Source organism: Lampris incognitus, chromosome 2 (genome assembly GCF_029633865.1).
Source record: "Lampris incognitus isolate fLamInc1 chromosome 2, fLamInc1.hap2, whole genome shotgun sequence".
NCBI lineage: Eukaryota > Metazoa > Chordata > Actinopteri > Lampriformes > Lampridae > Lampris > Lampris incognitus.
This window is the reverse complement of record NC_079212.1, coordinates 97,521,913-97,531,859: the sequence shown is the minus strand read 5'-3', so window position 1 is coordinate 97,531,859 and position 9,947 is coordinate 97,521,913.

The following is a 9,947-nucleotide window of genomic DNA, read 5'->3' as shown; positions in this document are numbered from 1 at the left end:
GACATCCCAGGTTGTTTCAAGTGGCGGTGGTAAAAGACCCTGATGAGGAACTGGTCCAGAATATTTTTAGAAGGGACATTACTGTGTAAACTGGCTCTCCATCGATGACCTGGGGGTGGAGGGGGTCAGGAGGAGGAAACATGCAGACTGGTCTTGGCAGGCTTGACCTTGGAGATGTGGAAGGTGGGGAGCACTCAGTCCTGGGGAGCCGTAGCTAGACCACTAGCGTTGACCACTTCGGAGATGGGAAAAGGTCCAACCTGGGTGCCAGCTTGTGGGATTCCACAAAGAGGGGAAGGTCCTGAGTGGACAACCAGACCTTCTGTCCCAATCGGTAGCAAGGAGCAGGAGTGCGATACTTGTCCGCCACCCTCTCATAGTGACTAGATGTCATAAGTATTGCAGCCCAGGCCTTCTTCCAGTTCCAGGTGGCACAGGCACCTAAGCAGATGGCACAATAATCGTGCCCTCTGTTCTGGGAATAGCAGTGGTTGATAACTGTAGATAACTGGAGAGGAGATAGACCTGAGGCCAAAACAGGGAGAGAGTTATGAGCATACTCAATCCAAGTCAGCAGATGATTTCTGAGAGATGGTTTCTGAGATATCAGACAATGGAGCCCTGTCTCCAATTCCTAGTTGTAATGTTCCATTTGACTGAGGGTGGAAGCCGGAAGAGCCGATCACTCTGCAAAACTCCTTCCAAAAATGAGAAGAGAATTAGGGGCCCCGGTTGGAAACCACATCCTAGGGTAGGCCATGTAAATGAAAAAGACAAGTGTGACCTCTGCCGTCTCCTTGTCAGAGGGGAATTTTGGCAGGGGGACAAAGTGCGCCATCTGAGAAAAACGGTCAATGGTGATGAGAATTGCTGTGTTACCTTCTAGGGCAATCCAGTGACAAAGTTCAGGGAGATGTGAGACCATGGCCATCGCAGCACGGGAAGAGGATGGACCAACCCAGAAGGACACTGATGGAAGGTCTTGTTCTGGGCGCAAACTGTACAGGCAGTGATGAACTCTCTGATGTCCCCTTCCAGAGAGGGCCACTAGAAACGCTGTCTGAGGAGGCTGACAGTCTGATGCACCCTCGGGTGGCAACTCAGACTGGTGGAGTACCCTCACTGCAAGACTCGTGAGCAAAGGGGGGCTGGAATGGAGAGGTAGTTTGGAGTGCAGTCTTCTGGGACCTGCACCCTCTCCAGTGCCCACCTGACCTCACTCTCAATATCCCAGGTAACAGCAGCAATCACACAGGTCGGCGGCATGATGGTTGTGGGGGCCTTGGGGGTGTCATCTGGCTCAAACTGGTGAGAGAGGGCATCCAGGTTGATGTTTCTAGAGCCAGGGCGATATGACAAGGTGAAGTTAAAACAGCTAAAGAACAACATCCACCTGGCTTGTCAGGAATTTAACCTCTTGGCAGTTCTGATGTATTCTAGGTTCTGGTGATCTGTCCATATTAAAAATGGCTGTTTGTTCCCCTCCAGCCAGTGCCCCCACTCCTCCAATGCCAGCTTAATGGCCAGCGACTCCTGGTTGCCCACGTCATAATTTCTCTCTGCGAGAGACGACTTCCTGGAAAAGAAAGCACACAGGTGAACTCTGTTATCTTTAGGGGAACGTTGAGAGGATCACCCCCACAGCCGAAGCATCAATCTTAATGATAAACCAGAGCTCGGGGCCTGGCAAGGTGAGGACAGGTGTAGAAGTGAACTGGTGTTTCAGGGTCTGGAAAGCCTCATCAGCTTGAGAGCACCACAGGAACTTGGTGCCCTAGGAAGTAAGAGCATGTAGAGGAGCACCCACAGAGCTGTAGTTCCTGATAGAATGTCTGTAGAAGTTAGCAGATCCCAAAAATCTTTGTAATTGTTTACGATCTGAGGGAACAGGCCAGTCCATGACAACGCTAACCTTGTCAGGATTCATCTGGATGTTTCCTGGATTGAGCCTAAAAAGGAGACAGATTACTGGTGGAATTCGTACTTCTCAGCCTCGGCATACAGCTGATTCTCTTCTAGAAAACCTGTCAGACTTGCTGCACATGTTCTTTCTCGTCCTTGGAAAAAATGAGACTATCATCCAGGTACACAAACAAAATGATTAAGCATGTCATTAACCAGGGCCTGAAAAACAGCTGGAGCATTAGTGGGACCAAAAGGCATAACCAGGTACTCATGACTGCTAGGAGTGTTGAAAGCAGTCTTCCATTCATCTTCCTCCCTGATGCAGACTAGGTGGTTCCTGGGATCTAGCTTGGTGAAGTTGGTGGCTTCCTGCAACGGTTCAAAAGCGGTGGAGATTAGTGGGAGAGGGTACCTGTTCTTAATTGTGATGTCTTTGAGGCTCCCGTAGTTGATGCATGAGCGTAGAGTCTTGTCCTTTCTCCTCAAAAAAGAACCCAGCCCAGGTAGGAGACAAGGAAGTACAAATGATGCCATTGACCAAGGAGCTCTGGATGTATTGGTTTATCATCTCCATCTCTGGGGCTGACAGCAAGTAGAGGTGGCTTAGGAGGTGAAGCCCCGGGGAGGAGATGTATGGTGCAATCATATGGTTGATGAGGAGGTGGGGATGTGGCATGAGCCTTGTTAAACACTGCTTTAGAGCTAGGTAAACAGAGGGAATGCCGGAGAGGTCAGGGAAATCTGAGGGAGAATCAGGAGAGACAGATAGGAGTTACAATGAGTGACACTGATTACTCCACCCCAGAACAAGCCCGGTGGACAGTCAATGTGTGGGTTATATTTCTTTAGCTAGGGATAACCAATTATAAGTGGCAAGTGAGTCTATGAAGTGTAATACGATATGTTCAGAGTGGTTATCTGACATGTGAAGGCCTAGGGATTGAGTGCGGAAACTCACATGGCAGAGCAAGCAGCCTTCCAATCCACTGGCCACCAGGAAGCATAGGAAAGAGTCTGACCTCAGCTGGAGTTGTTTGGCCAAGTCCTGATCAATGACGCTCTCATCCACTCCAGAATCCACAAAGATGGCCAAATCCAGGGAAACGGAACGAGAAACCAAGCGAGTATGAGTGAGAAGTTGAGAGGGAAGAGAAGAAGAAATGGTTCGGCTCACCAGTAACACTGTTCACTGATGAGCTTGTCCTTTTAATGGACACCCTGCCAGGAAGTGCCCAACCTGCCCACAGTAGATGCACCTCCCCTCCTTCAGTCGGCGCTGACGCTCCTCTGGAGATAGGTGCATGTGTGCCAGCTGTAGAGCTCCTCCCTTCCCCCAGGGGGTGGTGTAGCCTTGGCTTTGGTGATTGCTGCAGATCAGACCGTTGTGGTGGGAATGACTGCCTCCAGTGGATGGATGGTCTCCACATAGAACAGGCTCTTTCATTTCTTCTTTCATGAAGCTGGTTGCCAATCTTAATAGCCAGGGGGACTAGGAAATTGAAGTCAGCCAGTAAGTCAAGTGACACTAGCTGGTTCTTGATGTTGGCAGAAAGGCTGTGAGTCAGAGAGTTTTTGTTCCATTCATTGTCAGCCACCAGGGTGCGGAAGCGAATGTTATGATCAGCCACCCGGCTGCTTGCTTGTCAGAGCTCCAGCAGTCCTCGGGCTGCCTCTCAGCCTGGAGTGCTGTGATCAAAAACTCTTCTCAGAGCCCCCGGAACATCTCTTACAGATGGGCAAATGGATTGTTTCTCCCACTCAGCTGTGGCCCACTCATGTGCTCTCCCCGTGAGATTGGTAATCATGAAGGCCACCTGGGATTGTTTGGTGGGGTAGGACAGGCTGAAGGTCGAAGGTCAGGGTGCAGAGAGTCAAAAAAGAATGGCAAGTGGTGGGGTCAATGCTATACTTATAAAACTGGGGCGCCCATGGTACAGGACAAGGAGCTGGCTGGTCTCAGGCGTGGTAGGTGGCGATTGAGTGGGTGGAACAGACATCAAGGGAGACTGAGTGCTGAGACTAGCGAGCACTTGTTGTGTCTGGGCGGTGAAGCCGTGGAGCTGGTCTGTCCTGGTAGCTTGGAAGGCATCATGTCTGCCCTGGACCCCACTGATCCGAGTGGTCAACAGCTGCTCATGGTCATGAAGTCTCCTTCCCTGAGACTGGACAGCTGAGCGGAGAACGCTATTCTCTGCTGAGTCTGTCATGGCCAGATTGGACTGTAACGTTTCTGGGTAGAACAGCGACTCAGATGGATAGAAGGACTCAGGACACAAGGTGAAGTTCAAAAAGGTAAAGTCAAACTAACAAATCCAGGCAGGGAATAGGCAAAAAAGAAAAAAAAAAGTCCAAAAACCAGAGAACAAGCAGAATCAAAAACCATAGAGACTAACACTAGGAATAAATGCTGGAAAGCAATGAACCCACAAGGATGGAAAAAAGACAATCTGGCAGGGGAACAGGGAAACCAGGGGAGCATATACAGTGCATCCGGAAAGTATTCACACCCCTTCACTTTCCCCACATTTTGTTATGTTACAGCCTTAGTCCAAAATGGATTAAATTCCTTTTTTTCCCCTCATCAATCTACACGCAATACCCCATAATGACAAAGTGAAAAAGGTTTTGTAGAAATTTTTGCAAATTTATTAAAAATAAAAAACTGAAATATTGCATGTACATAAATAGTCACACCCTTTGCTATGACACTCAAAATTGAGCTCGGGTTCATCCTGTTTCCACTGATCATCCTTGAGATGTTTCTACATCTTGATTGGAGTCCACCCGTAGTAAATTCAATTGATTGGACATGATTTGGAAAGGCACACACCTGTCTATATAAGATCCCACTGTTGACAGTGCATGTCAGAGCAGAAACCAAGCCATGAAGTCAAAAGAATTGCCTGTGGACCTCCGAGACAGGATTGTATCGAGGCACAGATCTGGGGAAGGGTACAAAAAGATTTCTACAGCTTTGAAGGTCCCGAAGAGCACAGTGGTCTCCATCATTCGTAAATGGAAGAAGTTTGGATCCACCAGGACTCTTCCTAGAGCTGGCCGCCCAGCCAAACTGAGCAATCGGGGGAGAAGGGCCTTGGTCAGGGAGGTGACCAGGAAACCCAATGGTCACTCTGACAGAGCTCCAGCGTTCCTCTGTGGAGATGGTAGAACCTTCCAGAAGGACAACCATCTCTGCAGCACTCCACCAATCAGGGCTTTATGGTAGAGTGGCCAGACGGAAGCCTCTGCTCAGTAAAAGGCAACTGACAGCCCGCTTGGAGTTTGCCAAAAAGCACCTAAAGGACTCTCAGACCATGAGAAACAAGATTCTGTGGTCTGATGAAACCAAGATTGAACTCTTTGGCCTGAATGCCAAACGTCACGTCTGGAGGAAACCAGGCACCTCTCATCACCTTGCTAATACCATCCCTACAGTGAAGCATGGTGGTGGCTGCATCATGCTGTGGGGATGTTTTTCAGCAGCAGGAACTGGGAGACTAGTCAGGATCGAGGGAAAGATGAATGGAGCAAAGTAGAGAGAGATCCTTGATGAAAACCTGCTCCAGAGCGCTCAGGACCTCAGACTGGGTCGAAGGTTTACCTTTCGACACGACAACAACCCTAAGCACACAGCCAAGACAACAGAGGACTGACTTCGTGACAAGTCTGTGAATGTCCTTGAGTGGCACAGCCAGAGCCCAGACTTGAACCCCATTGAACATCTCTGGAAAGACCTGAAAATAGCTGTGCAGTGACGCTCCCAATCTAACCTTACAGAGCTCAAGAGGATCTGCAGAGAAGAATGGGAGAAATACCCCAAATATAGGTGTGCCAAGCTTGTAGCTTCATACCCAAGAAGACTTGAGGCTGTAATCGCTGCCAAGGGTGCCTCAACCAAGTACTGAGTAAAGGGTGTGAATACTTATGTACATGCAATATTTCAGTTTTTTATTTTTAATAAATTTGCAAAAAAATTTTCAAAACGTTTTCACTTTGTCATTATGGGGTATTGTATGTAGATTGATGAGAAAAAAAGGAATTTAATCAATTTTGGAATAATGCTGTAACAACAAAATGTGGGGAAAGTGAAGGGGTGTGAATACTTTCCGGATGCACTGTATACGTACACTAGGGAGCTTATGAAGAAATGGGGAACAGGTGAGCAGGTGAGTGGGGAAAACAGGAAAGAGCAGGAAACACATGGGGGCAGGAACTGAACCAACAAGACAGGGGAGTACTTCAAAATAAAACAGGAAAAACAACAGGCAGTGATTATTGGGACGTTGCAATTATTATATTGGCAGGGAACACAGCTCTTGGAAATGTTTAGAGGGCACACCTCATTATCATTCCAGTGCTGTCTTTCTCTAAATAAGGAGAGAGAACTGGCTGTCAATTCCTAATTAATAAATGCCGCTCCTCTCCCCCCACTCTGAATGGGGGTGTCTGATCAATAACTATTGTGTGTTGCCTCAGATGGAAGCCATTTGGATTTATCTGCTAATATACTGGGTGATAGCCAGTGCTAGACTGGAGATGACAGTGGGCTCAAAGCCCATTACCTCCTTATTTACTGATTTACATTCTGCTATAGCCACAGTCAGTTGCTGTCTGCAGAGTAACAAATAGGAGAAAATCTCCTCCCTCATTCTGGGACAAGTCAAGGACAAAACACCAGCCTAATGCATGATTGTCTCTTCACTTCATCTTATTTTCTATCTCAGAGTATTCATTTGCAAAGGTATGTAGCTATGTTATGGGTTTTTTTTTAACACAATACCTGCAAGCTTTAACTGTAGGCTTGTTATGAACGAAGGTAGCACACAGTGATAATTTACACTACCGTTCAAAAGTTTGGGATCACCCAAACAATTTCGTGTTTTCCATGAAAAGTCACACTTATTCACCACCATATGTTGTGAAATGAATAGAAAATAGAGTCAAGACATTGACAAGGTTAGAAATAATGATTTGTATTTGAAATAAGATTTTTTTTACATCAAACTTTGCTTTCGTCAAAGAATCCTCCATTTGCAGCAATTACAGCATTGCAGACCTTTGGCATTCTAGCTGTTAATTTGTTGAGGTAATCTGGAGAAATTGCACCCCACGCTTCCAGAAGCAGCTCCCACAAGTTGGATTGGTTGGATGGGCACTTCTTTGAGCAGATTGAGTTTCTGGAGCATCACATTTGTGGGGTCAATTAAACGCTCAAAATGGCCAGAAAAAGAGAACTTTCATCTGAAACTCGACAGTCTATTCTTGTTCTTAGAAATGAAGGCTATTCCATGCGAGAAATTGCTAAGAAATTGAAGATTTCCTACACCGGTGTGTACTACTCCCTTCAGAGGACAGCACAAACAGGCTCTAACAGGTACTATTTAATGAAGATGCCAGTTGGGGACCTGTGAGGCGTCTGTTTCTCAAACTAGAGACTCTAATGTACTTATCTTCTTGCTCAGTTGTGCAACGCGGCCTCCCACTTCTTTTTCTACTCTGGTTAGAGCCTGTTTGTGCTGTCCTCTGAAGGGAGTAGTACACACCGGTGTAGGAAATCTTCAATTTCTTAGCAATTTCTCGCATGGAATAGCCTTCATTTCTAAGAACAAGAATAGACTGTCGAGTTTCAGATGAAAGTTCTCTTTTTCTGGCCATTTTGAGCGTTTAATTGACCCCACAAATGTGATGCTCCAAAAACTCAATCTGCTCAAAGAAGTGCCCATCCAACCAATCCAACTTGTGGGAGCTGCTTCTGGAAGCGTGGGGTGCAATTTCTCCAGATTACCTCAACAAATTAACAGCTAGAATGCCAAAGGTCTGCAATGCTGTAATTGCTGCAAATGGAGGATTCTTTGACGAAAGCAAAGTTTGATGTAAAAAAAATCTTATTTCATATACAAATCATTATTTCTAACCTTGTCAATGTCTTGACTCTATTTTCTATTCATTTCACAACATATGGTGGTGAATAAGTGTGACTTTTCATGGAAAACACAAAATTGTTTGGGTGATCCCAAACTTTTGAACGGTAGTGTATATTCCTGTCTTTTCTCTTCTAACATTGCAACTGGAAATCAATGCCCCACTCCCTCCAAGAATGACATCCAATTTCAAAACAAACTAGTTAATTTCCAAATTCTCATCCTGTTATTAATCCCGTTGTTCTGCACTAACATTTAGCTCATTCGGCAGCAGACAGTATTCATATCCTGATCATCTGTCAGCGAGGTTTGACAGTGAGACAGATCTTGTTGTTTTTTGAGGGTTTTTTTTTCCCACGCCGTGATTTACGGCCAATGAGTGCACTCAGGCATACTTAGGAAATGTACAAGCCCAGAAATGACAAACAGACTCCTTCCAACCCAGAACAGTCATACTATGATGGTGGACATTAGGATCAGGGATCAGGAGTCAGGAACATTAAATTGTTCCTGACTCCTGATTTCCCACTCCAGGTCAGGACATGGCCTGACCTGGTGTTCAGTGGGGCTCGGTGAGGGAGCTGGTTCGTGGCTCTTGATACAAGTATTTTTGTGTGTTTGGTACAGCGTTTAGTCTAATTAAAATAAACCTACAGACATTATTTCCTAATTGTGCTACTGAATGCATCATCTCTGGCTGACAGCTCTGCACATGAAGCTCTTTGCCAGCTGTATTCAAACACTCAGTTCAGCAGACCCCATGAAAAAACATTGCTTACAACACCACATAGAGAGAATTACGCTTTTATTTTCCTTCAGTGACAGCTTGTAGCACTAGCAGGAGGTGCCTGTGCAGCTTAGGCATGGTATATGCCTTTACATCTGGAAACTGGACATGACAGCATGTTGGCTTGGTAATTTAAATGAGTTAAATGAAATTGAAAATGGAATAGTTAATTTCATTCTCTTCCCTGTGTCATGATTAGAGAAAGGGCTTATTTAATGAGATCAAGAGAACAGATTTTTTTGGAGGGGGGGGGATTTTTTTCCCTCCTTTTTCTCCCCAATTGTATCTGGCCAATTACCCCGCTCTTCCGAGCCATCCCAGTTGCTGCCCCACCCCCTCTGCTGATCCAGGGAGGGCTCCTCCGATACATGTGGAGTCGCAAGCCGCTTCTTTTCACCTGACAGTGAGGAGTTTCACCAGGGGGACGTAGCGCATGGGAGGATCACGCTATTCCCCCCAGTTCCCCCTCACCCCTGAACAGGTGCACTGACCGACCAGAGGAGGCGCTAGTGCAGCGACCAGGACACATACCCACATCTGGCTTCCCACCCGCAGACACAGCCAATTGTGTCTGTATGGACGCCTGACCAAGCTGGAGGTAACGCGGAGATTTGAACTGGCGATCCCCGTGTTGGTAGGCAATGGAATAGACCCCTATGCTACCCGGACACCCACGAGAGCAGATTTTGATTATTTAGCAACGGAAAACTGCAGTAGTGAAACGACTGGGTGAGAGGGAAACGTTTGCTTTCGTGGATTTCGTGACAAAGCATGGATGCTAAGAAACTGTGGTGCATAGGTAGTTATCTTGGCCTATGTTAGTTGCCTTCAGGTTGTGTATTCTTGAAAATAAAATATTCGTTAATTCTGCGGTTGTGTATCTCATTCATTTACTGTAATGGTGCATGTCCTATCTCGAGTCATCTCAGCAATGGCAAAACCTAATTTTGTAGGATTTTGTACGCAGTATAACATGAGCCATTATTCGCAGGGAGAGTAATGTGGGTGCTCCTGAGTCCTGTGGAGGGTGTGTTCATTGTAGCATTGGACATGCTTCAGGTGGCCCAGACACAGGCGTCTTTTTGAAAAGCACTCTACCACAAATCATTATTCTTGTTCAAGTCAATGGACTTGAACTGAATTATCACAACGTCCGGGGTGGGATTTGAGGTGTGCCTTTGTTTAAGCTCTATTGCTCGATTTCAGTGGCAATCTTGTTGTTCTTCACCATCCTGCAGAGGGTGGTTTTCCTGATCTTATCTCTCTGGGGGAGGATTGGGGGGGGGGTCCAGGATACAACCACACCGGCACACACTTTTTAGTGAATCAAGAGA